The sequence below is a fragment of the Lampris incognitus genome, chromosome 21 (assembly GCF_029633865.1).
Source record: "Lampris incognitus isolate fLamInc1 chromosome 21, fLamInc1.hap2, whole genome shotgun sequence".
In the NCBI taxonomy this organism is placed as follows: Eukaryota; Metazoa; Chordata; class Actinopteri; order Lampriformes; family Lampridae; genus Lampris; species Lampris incognitus.
The window spans coordinates 3,705,373-3,723,540 of record NC_079231.1 but is presented as its reverse complement, the minus strand read 5'-3'; positions in this window follow the sequence as shown (position 1 = coordinate 3,723,540).

Below are 18,168 nucleotides of genomic sequence, written 5' to 3'. Positions count from 1 at the left end.
ACAGCATTAACAAAGAAGGAGGAGAAGAGGATGGAAGTGATGAGAGTGATACAGAATTAGTAATTATGCAAAAGTAATTATGAACACAATGCAAACAATAGCTTAAATCTCCAGGAGGGCAGGACTGTGACCAAAGGAAGACAAGATGCGACACAAATGGGATCCTAGATCCTGTAGTTGTAAGGTGGTCAAGAGAGAGAGAGAGAGAGAGGCTAATCCCAGGGTCATCTGACAGTCCATAGAAGAAGAAACAGCAGAACAAGACCTGGAGATTACTGCTAAAACCTACAGTCATAAGTCTAGTCATTAAGACTAGGGACATCCGGGTGGTGTGGCGGTCTATTCGGTTGCCTACCAACAGGGATCACCGGTTTGAATCCCTGTATTACCTCTGGCTTGGTCGGACGTCCCTACAGACACAATTGGCCATGTCTGCGGGTGAGAAGCCGGATGTGGGTATGTGGCCTGGTCGCTGCACTAGCGCCTCCTCTGGTCGGTCGGGGTGCCTGTTCAGAGGGGAGGGGAAACTGGGGGGAATAGCGTGAGCCTCCCACACGCTACGTCCCCCTGGCGAAACTCCTCACTTTCAGGTGAAAAGAAGCGGGTGGCGACTCCACATGTATCAGACAAGGCATATGGTAGGCTGCAGCCCTCCCCGGATTGGCAGAAGGGGGTGGAGCAGTGACCAAGACGGCTCAGAAGAGTGGGGTAATTGGCTGGATACAATTGGGTGGAAAAATGGAGGAAAATAAACAAAAAAATTAATAAATACATTAAGACTGAGACCCTCTCAAAAGAGGATAGTTGTGACAAAGCTCACATTAACAAAGAAGTAAAACGACTAGTTGAGATATAATGAGAAAAGTATATAACAGATGTGTGCAGGGCTGGAGACAATGGAAAAGCAAACTCCCCCCACTTCCTTCAAATCATTGCAGGTGAGATGTCAGCAGCTTGAGTGCCATCCTAATTTGGACACAGAGTAGAAACACAGTTGTCTTTGGAATTGGGAGGACCAGGGAGTGCTAATGAGAAAGATGCTCTTCTAAACCTTAGTGCTTCCTACCTCAGCTGTCTGGCAGTCGACTCGTTACACTCGCCTTTCTACCAGTAGTCTGCCTTGTTATCCTCAATCCCTGTCCATTGTCTTATTACCTCTAAGAAGAAACAGTGTGTGCCATGTAAAAACAACGGTCAGTGTCTATTCTCGGAAGTGGGGAACAAAGTTCATTGGGGAAGGGTGCAGGTGTGGGATTAGTTGTCACCATTGTGGAGCAAAAACCACCTGATGTGTGATGGTGGTGTTTACCCCAAACGGGGTCTAATTGGGCTCTGAATGACAGTATTATCAGCATGGAATAATCTCTACCCAGGTCTTTCACTCCAGCAATTGCCATCCCAATGTCAACAGAAATTTGTCATCAACAGAGGACTAAATACACAATCTTGTAGTTTGACTGGATCAAAATGTTTTGGTTCTTGTTGCCAGTTCTTACCTTTCACAGACTATGACAAGGGTACAAAAATGGGCTTTAATCATATGTAACTTTTATTTTGTATGTAGTGGATGACTCACTGAGAACAACTATCCTCCACTCCGAATACGAAAAAGCAAGGTTTCTGAATGCTCTGGAGCCACTTTAACGACACTCAGAGTTTGACCATGAGCAAACAAGTGGCCTTAATGTCTTCAGTGCTCCCTTTTTGTAACTTGGTGTGGGAGTGGGAGGCTGTTGGGTTTTGGTTTTTTTGGTGACGTGAATTCTCATTGCTTATGTCTCAATTGCTTATGCCTCAATTGCTCATGTCAAAAGACAGATGGCCTTTTTCACCTTGACAAATTTGATTAAGCACTAAAGGCTGAATACCTTTCCCCTATAAGAGACAATTTTTATTAAATCTGAAATTCTAGAATAAGCATTTGAAAGCAAAGTTAAATTAGAAATAAGGGTGATTGGTGGCATCCATGTAGCATAGTGGTCTATTCCGTTGCCTACCAACACAGGGATCGCTGGTTCAAATCCTCGTGTTACCTCCAGCTTGGTCGGGCAACCCTACAGACAAATTGGCTGTGTCTGCGGGTGGGAAGCCAGATGTGAGTACGTGTCCTGGTCGCTGCACTAGCACCTCCTCTGGTCAGTCGGGACGCCTGTTCAGGGGGGGAGTGGGAACTGGGGGGAATAGTGTGATCCTCCCACGCGCTACATCCCTCTGGTGAAACTCCTCACTGTCAGGTGAAAAGAAGCGGCTGGTGACTCCACATTTATCGGGAGAGGCATGTGGTAGTCTGCAGCCGTCTCCGAATTGGCAAAGGGAGTGGAGCAGTGACCGGGACGGCTCGGAAGAGTTGGGTAATTGGCCCGATACAATTGGGGAGAAAAGGGGAGGAAATTCAACAAAAAAAAAAAGAAGAAATAAGGGTGATTACCTTCATATATATATATATATGGTACAATGGCATTGAGAAATCCAGTCTGGACCAACTCAAGGAAACAATAACAATTTCCGTTGTGGAATCACAGTTTGTTTGTTGACAATCTCACATCAGAGAGTCCTGAGACAGGTGAAATCGCACCAAGTGCTGTCGAGCTCTCAATAAATTCCCGTGCTCATTGTCGGTGAGGTGTCTAAAGCACTTCTCTTGATCACGTCACAAATTGCAGCAAATTACAACCTGGTTGGCATTAATGTTCTCCTCCTTGACAGATATTTTGAGGTCACCGGGATGGCTCATGTGATTTCTTTTTCACGCTATGTTTTTTCCCTTTGAGATCCAAGTCGATGGAGCTGTTGAACCTCAGAGGAGCATCATGACCTCCCGCCCCCCTGACTAAACACAAAGTCATTCATTTCAATGAACACGCCAACATGTTTAACGAATGCCGTCCCTCGGTTTTTCATATCAACACTGCTTAGAGATACGTTTTACGTTGCTGTGGGTCCTTTGTTAGGTATTCACATTTACTGGGGATAAATATGCTTGCAATATTCCAGTTTATTGAGGATTTCATACTCGAATAGAAAATGGGCTCAATAGAACGAAAACCTAATTTCAGATACATTAGATGTACCTGGGTGCGTAGGGATGTAAAATATTCGGAAATACCAAATCTCTTAATCGAACTGGAACAACTTAACACTGCAAAATGCCCTGAAATGTATATTCATTGTAAACATCCACTGAAAAGAGACCACCTCCTCCTGCATGAGCAAACCCCCCCCAAAAACACCACGTCGGTTTTGCGAGATGACAAAGGGGGGCCCAAATCCTTTAGATTCCCGATAACCCTCACAGAGCCCAGTTAGCATGAGTGCACCACCCTTCCACACGAAATCCAACAGCTTCCAGTCCAATTAAGAAACGCATTAATTACTCATCGCCGTATCATTTGCCTTGTCACACTCCTCGTCCGTGTCTTAGTGAGTGGCTTGTCACAAACAATTAGGCCAATAGGGACTGAAGTTAATTGAATTACAGGCAAGTGACATGTCGTTTGTCGTCGAGTTGTTGAAATGGAGGCGTCCCTGAGTTGGAGGTTATCGATGGGTGTCCTTTTCGGATGAGCTAACCTCAGTGGTTCACTAAAAACTGGGTCAGCTGCATCTCTGAAAGACTAGGCTCATCCAGCTTGGCCTATGATGATTTTTTTTCCTTTACCCCAAATCTCAGTCCAACTGAGATTATGGTTTTCAAACCATATATTTGCCCTGATACAGCGCCCCCTGTTGCTCATTAGCATGTTAGCGTGTAAAATTCTTTACTTAAAAGGAAGCGCCTTTTTGCTGTGATCAATACAATTCACTCTGAAAGTGGCATCATTGAAAGCTCAGGAGTTTTTTATAATCCACTTTTTTGATTAATTAATTTCACTTTAAGTGCAGAAAAGAGTGTTTAGGTGAGATACGATGACGAGAAGCTGAATTTTGGAAAGTGATCATGGTTTCTCTGCACAAAACAACTGATGACATACCAAAAGAGTGTACACTGGCAGGCAAACATAAGACATCATCATTTTTGGTTTTGCCACACAGCACTCTCAACAATCTTGAAATGAAATTTCAGATCAGGCAGATATAAAGCCTTGGAGCTGGTACAGTGACAGCCAACATCTCTGTAATATGTTCCTCTCTCCAGCAAGCTTTAATTGCTCTCTTCGGAGATAGAGCAATGATGCAGGCTACAACAAATAGTTTGGCAATTTTTAAAGACTAAGTTTGTTGGGAGAATACCAAAACCATGACATGGAAAAGTTCAGCCCCCAAAGCGGCAAAAAGATAGTTGCAAGAAAGTAAGACCTCATTAAAACTCCACCTATATGTTAACCATTGTTATGAGTGTGTTGTTTTTATGTTTTTTATGAGTGCTTTGTTTTGAAACCTCCACAATTAACTAATGTTGTCCCCTCTGAATCCTCTGAGTGAATTCAGTGCCCTTATCTCCTCTACACTGGACCGTTATTACAGCCTCTTCCTTGGAATCCAGCATATCCAGAATAGTGCTGCTGGGATCCTGATGGGAGAATATAAACACTAAACTCGTTTCACTAATCGGGACTTTTCCGCACCGAATATGAAATTTTGCCCCCAATTTTTCAGCGTACCAATGGAAATACGACTTGCACACTAAAATAAATGCTCAAACACATTTATTTCAGCACCCCGAGTGGTCTGTTTCATCAGCTCTGATCAAGGCTGTTTGGTTGAAACGTGAACTGTGTTTGAAAAGAATTGTGTCGCAGCATTTATTTTGGTGAGCGCTTGCTAATTCTCTGATCTATTTTGATTTCGCTGATGCTGCACCTGATGGTGGTTTTGGTCTGTGAGCTTCTTTGGGCTATTATCAGCCACAGAAATACCTTTTCCTATGTCAACAAACATCTTACCCCAAGAGACCTCTTCTCACACCATGAGGTCGAGCAACCGCCTGCAGCTCCATGCCTGCAGGACTAAGCTCCACAGCAAGGAGGGCCAGGCTGTCTGTGTAGGGGCTTCCTTTGAAGCTGGCCTCACCACGTCAACAGTCTAAAGAATAACATTTTATTTGAGAGGCAGAAGAGGTTGTTATTGCGTTTACCCCTATTACGTTGCATTAATGCTGATCTGTATCAATTCTATGTATTTATATTATCTAGCTACCTACCTACCTACCTACCTACTTACTTGTATTCTAAATATCAGAAAATTCAACAAATTTGTATCATATCTTATCTTGCTCTATGCCATCCTATCATATTATATTGTATCTATCAGTCTGCATATCTACATTTTTTTTAGCCTTTTTGCATCCATCTATCACCTTTACTGCTTTTATCACATCTATGCATTATATCTTTCTGTTTGTGGTGTTACGCAGCATTTCCTATTCACTTATAGGGGAGGGAGGAGGCTGCTATTCCTCACCATAAGATAAATATGTATACAGCATACCTCGGGACAAGAGGTGTGGAAGATAAGGTTGTGTGAGAAAACACCACCATGATGTGGACAGGAAATCCTCAGCAGTCATTTGTAATAGCCGACTTGGATGGGACTGAAAACCACACTATCTATCTATCTGTCTATCTGTCTGTCTGTCTGTCTGTCTGTCTGTGTCCGTCCGTCCGTCCGTCCGTCCGTCTGTCCGTGCAGTTTTGTAAACTCCCCGGTGTTGGTTTAGCTCTGTGTCTCCTCAGCAGCTGCATTATCCAACCAACAAGCGCTGCTGGTAGATGCATGACATGTGGGGGGAATACATGTTTCCCACTGAGCTGTGATTGCCGCCCCACTGCAAACGGGTCTCCGTGCCTTCGTCTCATCACACCCTCACTATGGATGGCCCCCTGAGTTGCCGTGCATGTAATAAAGATTGTCACTCTGTGGCTCGACACGGTTGTCTGAGTCTATCAAGGTCCAGGTTCCTAGGGGAGAGATGAAATAGGCTTGTAGAAATAGGTCTATAGAACCAGGGCGGAATGAGATTGAGAGCTCTTTCCTCTTTATGTCTGGATATTTTGAAACTGATGTTCCACTTTATAGCGACATAATGATATAAGCCCAGCAAATCACCGGCATTGTGGAGATAAGTGGGAGAACTCATTGAAGAGATTCTCACAGTGATTATTGTAAATTAGGATTCTTGAGCGAAATTTGCGCTGGTTGTTTGATAAACCTGTTTTCTCAGATCTCTTCATTTTAAACCCTCTGCATACAATCAAATGGGCACTAAAATGCAGGTTATACCTAATCTAGATTGTACATGGCATGTTATGAGGACAGGTAAAAAAATCCAAGCACATCCTTACTACCCAGGTGGTAAGCCCACTGTGCTACTAATAAGCTGGGAACACTGACCTCTGTCACAACTAAAAAACTTTTGAGTGGCCTCCACTGTCCTATTTTAGATGAGTCATGAGTCTGTAGCCCCTGAGAGTATATTTTTCAGTCTGCAGAACCGACTTCAGCTTTGTCTTGGAGCACCGAAGAAACTCTTTCCAAAAATCTTGAGTGCAGACTTCAGCTCTGTCTTCATCTGGAACTGTTCCATGGCCCTTTTCCCACAGCAAGTGACCTTGCTGAATGTCACTCCTTCCAGGGATGCATGATCTTTGAGAATGAGCAGCAGCTGTCTCCCCAAAATCATCTCCTCTGCTGCACTGCATAGACCAAATGATGGCCATATGGAAGAGGGTAAATCCACCCACAATACATACCCACTTTTCCAGTTGTACTATCGATTTTCCTGCATTCATGCTGTTAGATCATGGCAAGTAATATCAGAATGACGTAAGATGTATAACAACAGGGTTTTCTAGAAAGCATCATTTAATGCTTTTCTAATCTACCATAGAACTGTAGACTGCTTCTCTGATGGCCATCTGGCAGTAATTGTTTGCCACTCAACCCAGACCCTTCTTTCATTTATTTTATTTATTTTTAAAACCCCAACCCCCCTTCTCTCCTCAATTGTATCAGGCTAATTACTTTACTCTTCCCGAACCCTCCCGGTCACTGCTCCACCCCCTCTGCCGATCGGGGGAGGGCTGCAGACTACCACATGCCTCCTCCGATACATGTGGAGTCACCAGCCGCTTCTTTTCACCTGACAGTGAGGAGTTTCACTGGGGGGGGACATAGCGCATGGGAGGATCACGCTATTCCCCCCATTTCCCCCTTCGCTGCTGAACAGGCGCCCTGACCGACCAGAGGAGGCACTAGTGCAGCAACCAGGACACATACCCACATCCGGCTTCCCACCCACAGACACAGCCAATTGTGTCTGTAGGGACACCAAACCAAGCCAGAGGTAACACAGGGATTTGAACCGGCGATCCCCGTGTTAGTAGGCAACGCAATAGACCGCTATGCTACCCAGACTCCCCCAACCCAGATCCTTAACCTGACCTTAACCACATCAAATCGATACCTAAGCTTAAGTATCTTCAACACAATAACTAAAAATAACCTTTTCAAACCTTATAACCTAAAGGTAAATGTGTAACGTAATCTGACAGGTAAACTGTGACAGAACGTGATTTTATATGTTGACATATTATATAGTCTCACGAGACTAGATATGCATGCATATTTTTGTCGCAAAGGGGTGTAGTCGCATTTGACCACTTTGGGACTAGTGAACATGCATCTTGTATGCATGTCAACTATGCATCTTACAGAACATAGCCAATCTACTTATTTTGGGGACCTGCAAATAAGTTGTATACAAATGTTTTGTTTCTGGGACTGGGTGGGTTGGTTATGTGCTGCAACCTCACTTCCAGCTTCACCTGCTTGGTAGGAGCTTTTCCGTAAAGCTGTGTGCACAAAGCATAAGGATGTGCCTGGTCTGAAGAGGCCGTATATCCACCATGGTCGAGAACACACATGATTAATGCTTTTGTAAGATGAACCGCTCTGCTGTTCCGAGTTCCTTTTAAATTTAAAAGAAGCAATTGGTTTGTATGTGTCATGCAGGGTACTGGTAGCACAGATGTCCAAAAAGTGCGATTGTGACCGGCAGGTCGCCGGTTCTTTTGTCTGGACAAGCAGAGAAAATGGGAAAAGTGAATAAATGGGCATCCTTTCTCCTTGAATAGCTTACACTCAGGGGTTGAACGAGGCACATAATCTCCAGCTGCTTTAGTAGAGCTGCTCACAGGCAAACGGGGAAAGACTACACTTTTACTGATCGACTTCCAGCTGTGAAGGTCTGTAAATGGGAAAATGTGAGGTAGGGCACCACTGAAAAAAATCAGCGTTTGCTCTGCCAGTGTCCCACTATAAATATGAAAATTGAGACTTTATCCGCGTTGATGCTGATAAAACAGATCGGTATGTGATTTGCGAGGGTTATCTCCTCTTTTTTTTTTTCCTGGGTCTCCACATTTCCCTCCCTGGGTTGTCACAGATGTGGCTGAGAAGGGAAAAAACTAAGGCATCCCACTTTTCAAAAGAGTTTGCACCCAGTTTTCACAAGAGGCTTGCTGTTGCTTCATTAGTATGAGAGGCAATGGAAAGGACAGACACAGCATTTTTGCAGAAGCTTTACACAGCTGGAGTCGGGCATTCTTTGAGAGCCAGCGCAAATCTGTCACCTAACTCCGACCATTATCCAACATCATGAAGAATTGAAAGAGCCCCGAGGGAAATAGAAGTAGATATGGCAGCGAGTATCAATAATTCATGCAAACGCATAATGGACAAATACTAGCTCACCATTGTCAGGCAGTTAGATGTAATGGTCCTGAAATAGAGAGAAAAAAGGCCTTGAAGCAATCTCAAATGGCCCAATGATCGTTATTCATTGGTGGTTAATTGTGGTAATTGCAGAAAGGCTCAAATATGCCTCTGCGGACCACGAAATTAATGTGTGTGGGAAGTATTCCTCAGTTGTTTAAGAAATTAATTACAATCGTTTAATGAAAAGGAAATATTCCCATTTGCATTTTCATGACTTGAATATGCAAATAATCCTTTTTTGACAGACTGACAGGCCAGCTTCTGAACATTTGACCATTTTTTGTTTTTTGGATGGCTGTAATATCACCGTTTACTAACGGTAATTGCTCGTTAAAATGGCACACATCACTGGATTAAAATGGGCAATGTCTGTAAAAGGTCTAAAGCGCTGTGGTAGTTTGCGGATTCGGTTTGAGTGGAAACAGAAAATAAGGTTAATTCTTGCAAGTTCCATTCATAACTCAATGCACTGTTGAAAACAGTTAACAGTGTCTAACAACGTTTCATTTCACGTACATGTATTGTCCAACGTGCAGCCTTGCTAGGTTGTTAGCATTAGCTAAACAGTCAACAAAGTGAGTGGACGTGTCCACTTCTTCTAACGTCCTGCAGCCAGCATGCCTAGAGAGGAGAAACTACTTCTGCAGGAATCTGGCACACTTCAGTTGTGGTTTCCAGAGTGTTTTTGACCTGAATATGATAGTAACATTACAGCCCTTGGGACATCGTGTAATGGATTGCCAGAATTGGCCAGAGACCCAAACGACATCCGTCATCAACAGTGAGGGGAGACCGAATGTGGGTGCGGAGACTTTTCATTTTGATGTGGAGTAACTCATTTGGGCCTGGGGTCTGAGAGGGGAAGCATGGGACCTTCAACAATCCTCGATTGGTTTTGTTTTTAATGAGCAATGACAAACAGCATCCTTCTCTTTCCACGTCTGCACTCTCCAAGCTTTTATCTTTGCTCAGCCTTTGAACCGAGCCTAAATAAAGGCAGCCGCCAGCTCCACATTGAAATAGACATGGCCCTGAGGACGTCTCCCTCCCAGCAGAATACTCTCTGCTACTCGTATCGCCACCTCACAGAACAGCCCCCTGGCCACATGGAAAGAGAAAACTACTTTTAATCTATCTATATACATTAATCACTGGCTAGGCTAGCTTTGAAATCCTTTTTTTTTCCCCCTTGATAAGATTTCCATTCTCGGTTTTTAAAGTGTACTTACAAATTTCTACGGCATGCCAGTGAATTGAACAAAGAACAACAAAGTGTGCCGTCAAAAAAAAAGGTTTTTTCTTTAATTTCAGTAAAAGCACTTCACTTGAGCTCGATTCTGTTTATTCTATTGACCGCTCTAGTTGCTTGGTAAAATCAACCTTAAGTGCTTTAGTGCCAAAAAGCAATTATGACAATGGGTATTAAAACAACTTTTTGGGCCTTCAGCTAACGTAGCGGTCTATTCCGTTGCCTACCAACACGGGGATCGTCGGTTCGAATCTCCATGTTATCTCCGGCTTGGTTGGGCGTCCCTAAAGACACAATTGGCCGTGTCTGTTGGTGGGGAGGCCAATGTGGGTATGTATCCTGGTCACTGCACTAGCGCCTCTTCTGGTTGGTTGGGGCATCTGTTTGGGCGGGACAGGGTACTGGCGGGGGGGAATAATGTGATCCTCCCACGTTACGTCCCCCTGGTGAAACTCCTCACTGTCAGGTGAAAAGAAGCGGCTGGAGACTCCACATGTATTGGAGGAGGCATGTGGTAGTCGGCTGCCCTCCCCGGATCAGCAGAGGGGGATGGCGCAGCGACCGGGGCGGCTCAGAGAGCAGGGTGATTGGCCAGGTACAGTCGGAGAGAAAAAGGGTGAAAAATTCCCAAAATAAAACCCTTTGAATTAGTCAAAGCTTTTCAGATTGAAGCGTCATTCAAACCATTTATTTTTTGGGTGGTAGGGGGTATTTTCCCCCCTTTTTCTCCCCAGTTGTACTTGGCCAATTACCCCACTTTTCCAAGCCAGCCCTATCGCTGCAGAGATACAAACCATTTTGCGCTGCCGACCATTTGTTGCTCTGGAGAAACGCAACGCATAAAATGTGACCCATGAAGGCTGTAAATTTTGACCGCTTTATCGTGACACCCACAGTCCCACAGAGTCACCGATATATGTAGATATTCTGGTTTAAAGAACATGATTTGGGCATCATCTCTACGGTGTACGCATGACACCAGCAGAGGACCTTTCTTCTCTGCAGTCCTTTGATGATTTATTCTGTATGTAAGTAAATGCATGTTTGTCAAACCATATTTCTATCACAGCGAGTAAAAACACCTGCCAGTGGGGTGATGTACTTTACCATTCAGGTCAAACAGAGTTAAACCGAGGATTTTCTGATCAGAAGGATATGCTTGAAATTCATGTAAACTCTGAACTTAGTTCCACAGCTCTGCTTGTTAGGTTGATTTTGCGTATCACTAAATCGACAGCGAAGTGTTTACCCAGCAAAAAATATTCATCAAAACAAGTTATACACTTCATACTGGAGTGTGAACATTTATGTTTGCTTAAACAAGCAAAAAAATTTAAAAAAAACTTTTTGTGGGTTGTGATAATATTGCTTGTTTCCAATGAAAATCAATTTGTTTCAAAAACTTTGTTGCATCAAGTGACATTGTTCTGATATCAGAAGAGTTATCAAGAGTATTTTATGCAAAATAAAACGATTACCGTCCCCTCGATAGAGTTAAAAAACATGCTTTAAGTAAGTGAATTCTTTTTTGGTGCAGTAAACAGCGGGAAGGACGGTTTCTTGCGAGTGCAAAACATGTCCATCTCAAGTCATCTCTTATAGTCCACACTTTGCCTGCAAAATTTTACGTATTTTGGAAATTTCTTAAAAATCTTAAAAACCAAGTACCACGTATGAGTATCATGTCTCAGTACCACGTATGAGTATCATGTGTGGTGTGTTCTCTGCATGTAACCCATCCTATTGTATAGGAGCAGTGGGCAGCTGCAGTGCCTGGGGATCAACCCCAGTTCTTCTTTCCATTGCTGTTGCTCAGGGGCACAGGCAGGAGTGTTTACCCTAACATGCATGTCTTTTTGATGGTGGGAGGAAATCGGAGCATCCGGAGGAAACCCACGCAGACACGGGGAGAACATGCAAACTCCACACTGAAAGGACCTGGGATGGCCTGGGGTTCGAACCCAGGACCTTCTTGCTGTGAGACAACAGTGCTAACCACTGGGCCACTGTGCCGCCAATATATATGAATGCATACAATGACACGGGAGTGCACAGGTACATACCACGAACATACGTACATGATATTCAATGGGACGTGGAAGATGGGGATCCACACAGACTTTTTTCTCATTTGAGCTTGTTTTCAAGAAAGATAAGACGTTAAGACTCAGTACTGGATGAATTCCTTTCAACCGAGTCTCGTCATCCTCGTTGCTCTTTTGTCTCTGTAAGTCATTTCTCCAGTGGACCAGCAGGGATCAGTAGAAGATGGGGATGCACTGCCAGCCTTTTATTAAGAGCCATGAGCCGGGGCAGTAGTGGGACACTAAAACTGAGGTCCTGTTTACATCAAAGGTCATCACAAATGGTTTTCCTCTTTCCCTTGTGCTGTTTTCATCCGGTTTTTGGCTTCACTTCCAAAGGTAGATATGAATAAATCTGCCTGGGATGCACACAGAAATCATTTTACGCCAGCGCTGTGGTTTTCGTCAAAGTTTACAGAAATCCAATTTTTGTGCTACATTTGTGATATCTCAAAAGTGGATGAAAACGTGGAGCTATTTTCACTGGGCGTAAAGCAAAGAGTTTTGAAATTAAAAACATGGTCGATAAAAAAAGGGTGAGGACATGCATAGTGTAGTGGTTGTTTAAAATTCATATACAAGCCCTCCTTTACATGGAAGGAAAACATTCATACTTCATATTTCTCAGTGGGATTACCAGGGAAGAAAATTTTGTTTTAATCTTGCAAAACGCTGTGCAAGACCACTTAGGCTTCATATACATAAAATGTAAATTCTTCAGTTTATCTGTCCAATTGTTGTCCCAAGACTATCTTTAAACAAGTTTTTTTTCCCCACTACAGTAGATGTGTAATGGAAAAAGAAACTTGCTTTTACACTTCGTGGTTGTTTGTTGTTCTGCTTTTACTGTTGAGACCTGCACTGCCGAATTGTCTTCAGAGTTCATGGTTACAAAACGGATACTGGAGCGATGCCTCAGATTGGCTGGACACTGGGGCTTGAACCTGGGGTCTTCCATCCAAAGGAGCATCCCCTTCCTCCATCTCGTTCCTCAATTATTGAATTTCATCATGCATTTGTCATTGTTTGTGTTGCTTTCAGAAACACTAAGGATGCCCTCTTAGGTACCAGACTTCAAACACGAGCTGCTCTCCTCTGGATTCGGGGAGGAGTGCAACGCTGAGTGCTCCTATGATACATGGCCCACTTATACAGCATAACAGATTACAGCGGGTGCTGAATTTGCTCTGTTCTGACTCACTCAGTACTTCCACCTCCCCACCCGCTGTTGGCCATGCAGTTCTTGCATGTGCTCAACATCATCTGAGGCCCACCGGGTCAGTAAATGAAGTTCACTGGCCAGAATACTGAAACAGAGAAAATCCCATATTCCCATGACATGGTATGTATTGTATGTTATATACATATATAGAGCATCACGGTGGTGCAGTGGTTAGCGCAGCCGCCTCACAGCAAGAAGGTCCTGGGTTCGAGCCCCGGGGTAGTCCAACCTTGGGGGTCATCCCGGGTCGTCCTCTGTGTGGAGTTTGCATGTTCTCCTCGTGTTCGCGTGTGGGTTTCCTCCGGGTGCTCCGGTTTCTTCCCACAGTCCAAAGACATGTAGGTCCAGTGAGTCGGCCGTACTACATTGTCCCTAGGTGTGAATCTGTGTGTGTGTGTGTGTGTGTGTGTGCCCTGTGATGGACTGGCGGCCTGTCCAGGGTGTCTCCCTGCCTGCTGCCCAATGACTGCTGGGATAGGCTCCAGCAACGCTGCGACCTGAATTCGGAAAAGCGGCGTGGATAATGGATGGATGGATACATATATAATCTATGTGTATTGCTTCATATTTTTGTTTACTTGTTTTCATGGAAAGAACATTGCATTCTTACAAGGCTTATAAATTATGTTTGATTGACTGACTGAGTGATTGATTGGTGAATGATTAGAAGCTTATTGACTGTACATACACTCAGACGTTAATTATGATTAAATGCACCGTCGAGGCGTCGGGTTTGATAAACAGCCCTTATCTCGTTCGACTACATATCCCAATTTGGAGATTAAAATCTAACTCAACCAGTAGCTCAATCCAATTAAGGTTTCGGTGCTACAGACGTTCTCATCATTCAGACTGGCATGCAGCTGGAGATGATCTATATAATACAATACAAGGTCCTAGGCAAGTGCTAATGAATTTCAAACCGTTATGCCGTGAGATTCAAATTCAATTAAAGCCGTTCTGACAGTCAGAGAGGAATTTGTGGCCAAATAGTTAAAAAATTAAATGACAACAAAAGGCTCGGCGTCTAAATTGTCTCGCACCATGAAATGTCTAAATCCAAGGTTTAGAGAGTGCTGCCTAATCAGGATGGAGAGAAGGGACGACACGTGGGTTTTGTGTGTGTGTGTGTGAGTGTGTGTGTGAGTGTGTGAGTTTGGTAATGGGCGATGGATGGGGTTGGGGGATACAAAGCTTGTTTAGAGTAAAGGGATTTGCTGTTTTTGTTTGTGTGTGCATGCACACACGAGAGGGGGTCTTTGACTGATGCCAGATTGGATGCCACCAGCCATGCCTTATTGTTATTTGGCTGTGTTAATGGCTTTATAGTTCGGCCTCGGCCCTCGTTATCAAGCTCTTTGCTGCTTGACCGCTGTGTTCCCAGTTTTGACAAGCTGTGACATGTGGGTGACAAGCCACGTTTTTACAGAATCACCAACCCGCGGATGTTTTAGTTTGAAAAGCTTTCAGACTCTGGCATCTTCTTCCCCATTCAGCCGCCTCGTAAGCGCTCGATCCCTCACAGGTGAGACCGGGTCTTTATTTTAAAACATGCATGGTGAGGATTGAGAGAGAATTGGGCTTTTCTGGACCAGCGATTGGGTGGTTTTATAAGGCCCTTGTAGAGTTGGGCCGGGAGAGCTGGTTATCTAACGCCTTCTTCATTTACATACCACGCTGCTCATTACAGCTGGGATGGATTCCCCCGGCTCTATCCTCAACAGTTGGGAAGATATTTTTAAGACACAATCAAAGCCCCAACAATTTGCACATGAAGTACAATATAAATTTACAATAGAATGCAATACAACGTACAGTACAACACCATAAAACGACAAAATATTACAATTTTATGAGGTTTTTCACAAGCTAATACTACTACACACATACTGTGTTTATGAGACTTGTTCAGTTTTAGTTTTTGCATGGTTGTTTCTCTTTATTCATACTTAATATATGATATTGTTTATACATTTGATGTTGCACAGAGTACCATGAAAATAATAATAATAGCTAAATCTGATTTGCTTACCCGCACTGTTAACTTGAACATTATGTGCCCCCCCCCTTTCTCCCCAATTGGATCTGACCAATTACCCCACTCTTCCAAACCATCCTGGTCTCTGCTCCACCCTCTCTGCTGATCCGGGGAGGGCTGCAGACTACCACATGCCTCCTCCGATACATGTGGAGTCACCAGCCGCTTCTTTTCACCTGACAGTGAGGCGTTTCACCAGGAGGACGTGACGCGTGGGAGGATCACACTATTCCCCCCCCAACAGGCACCTCGACCGACTAGGAGGCGCTAGTGCAGCAACCAGGACACATACCCACATCCGGCTTTCCGGCCGCAGACAGGGCCAATTGTGTCTGTAGGGACCGACCAAGCCGGAGGTAACACGGGGATTCGAACCGGCGATCCCCGTGTTGGTAGGCAACGGAATAGCCCGCCATGCCACCTGGACGGCCCATATAACACTTTAAGTTAAACTCAACCCTATTGAAGGAGTTGCATACATGCTTGGATAATGAGCTCAGAATGTGGCTGCTCCTGAGTTGGTGCCAAACCGGTTGAAAAGAGGCTGAACCATGGTTCTGAAAGTGTCTCGGTGCCCCCCTAGTACGATTCCTCATCCTTCTCTGTGTCCTTTTCACCACTCGTCTTCTCCTCCGTCCGTCTCTCACACACGCTCTTCTTCTTTATTTCTGCATGTCTGTGTGCCTTTCACTTGATTTCCACATCATTACAATTGATATCTCACACTGACCTTGCTGTATTAAAACCAGTGGTGTGGAAAATGTGAGTAATTGAGGATGAGTGAATGAGAACGTCGCCCTCACCGCGGCCCTTTCAACAAGGGTTTTTTTTTTCTTTGTGGCTCTGATCAAAGTATTTCATTGTGTTACCGGATTTGGAATATTTAAATAATGTCTCGTTAAGCAGAGACGACAAATCGTGGAAGAGCAGAGTAGGATATGACTCATCCAGGTTTCTATTCAAACATTATTCAGACAGCACGGCCAATGTGATTTGGCTCTTGGCTCACTGCCAACATCCCCTATCACTGTTAGAGAAACATCTTCGACTTAACATAAATGCATACATAGTCTGACTCCCTCTCCTCCCTGCTGCCCGGCTCACACTACCCAACAGAAACTATTCTCTGCTGTTCTGTACCTTAGTCGATCTTCTGCTACTGCAAAACAAAAAAGCAGATGACTCCAATATCGTATCAATCATTACTTTATGATGACTGTGTTGATATGGAACATGGATGTAACACAAGTATGTTTATTCATGCGTGCTGCAGTAATAAACATACCCAACAGGTTAAAGTTTTAACCTTCTTATGCTCACCGTGCACAAAACATCCATGCAAAAGCTGTCGCCGTTGTCATGTATTGAAAATTAAAAAAAAAAAAGTAAAAGTGCAAATAAAACATTGCAAATGGGTAGTGTAGCAATATATTCCGTTGCCTACCAACACGGGGATCTCCGGTTCGAATCCCTGTATTAACTCCGGCTTGGTCGGACGTCCCTACAGACATAATTGGCCGTGTCTGCGGGTGGGAAGCCGGATGTGGGTAGCTGTGTGTCCTGGTCACTGCACTAGCGCCTCCTCTGGTTGGTCGGGGCGCCTGTTCAGGGAGGAGGAGGAGCTGGGGGGAATAGCGTGATCCTCCCACACGCTACGTTCGCCCGGTGAAACTCCTCACTGTCAGGTGAAAAGAAGCAGCTGGCAACTCCACATGTATCGGAGGTGGTATGTGGTAGTCTGCAGCCCTCCCCCGATCGGCAGAGGGGGTGGAGCAGCGACCGGGCTCTTGGCCAGGTATAATTGGGAAGAAAAGGGGGGGGGCAGAAACATTGCAAACATACCACCGAACAATATAGAAAATGATGTTGAGTAGTCCATATGAACTTCATTCACATGGCAGGTGCAGTGGGTGGAGAGGATAAAACATAATGGAGAGTTGTGTGCTGGATATTGACAGGATATTGAAGGACTTGTGGAGAGTTTTTTATAGTTTTTGAGGAGCTTTGAAGTTGGTTTTAGTGAACCCAAACTGCAATCAAAACCGCCTTTATGCCAGTCATGCTTATTGATGGCTTTCTACCCTGTATGACCGCAGACAGAGTGCTCCCATCTCCGAACTGTATTTGCGTGTCCAGTTTGGAGAAGAACAAACCTATCGATTTTTCTCCTCATCACTGGCATGTCAACATGTAGTATATATACTGCACCGCTTCTGCAGCACGGCGAGCGTCTGCTGTCCATTTCTGTATACCAGCACACCATATCACGAATCACACTTTTCTTCTTCTTCTCCTCCCCCTCCTCCTCCTCCTCCTTCTACTTCTCCTTCTCCTCCTCCCCCTCCTCCTCCTCCTCCTTCTACTTCTCCTTCTCCTCCTCCCCCTCCTCCTCCTTACTCAGACCGAAGCGTGTCAAACAAACATCACCGTCCGGCCGACTCATCCCCAAATTACCACCTCTGGTTTTATTTGGCAAGGTGTTTGGAGAGAATAAAAGGCTGTTCAAGGGTGTTTGCAAGCGCGATATAAATGAAAGTTAATTTCTTGCGTTTCTTTCCCAGAGGTGCTCCGTGAAACCAAATTTGTCTTCCGCTTCTCCTGGCTTGTCCGCGCGTTGCCTAGTAACCATCCCAAAAAGAAAGAAGAGAGAGAGAAAGAGAGAGAGAGAGAGAGGTGGTGAGGAGTGTATTGTCTGAATGTTGGTGTCTGGAACAAGGTGTTCCAGATAAACACTGTCAGGTAATAAGACTGGTCTTTGGTGTGTGTGTGTGTGTGTGTGTGTGTGTGTGTGTGTGTGTGTGTGTGTGTGTGTGTGTGTGTGTGTGTGCACGCATGTGTCATCCAACGAGGCCCTCTCAGT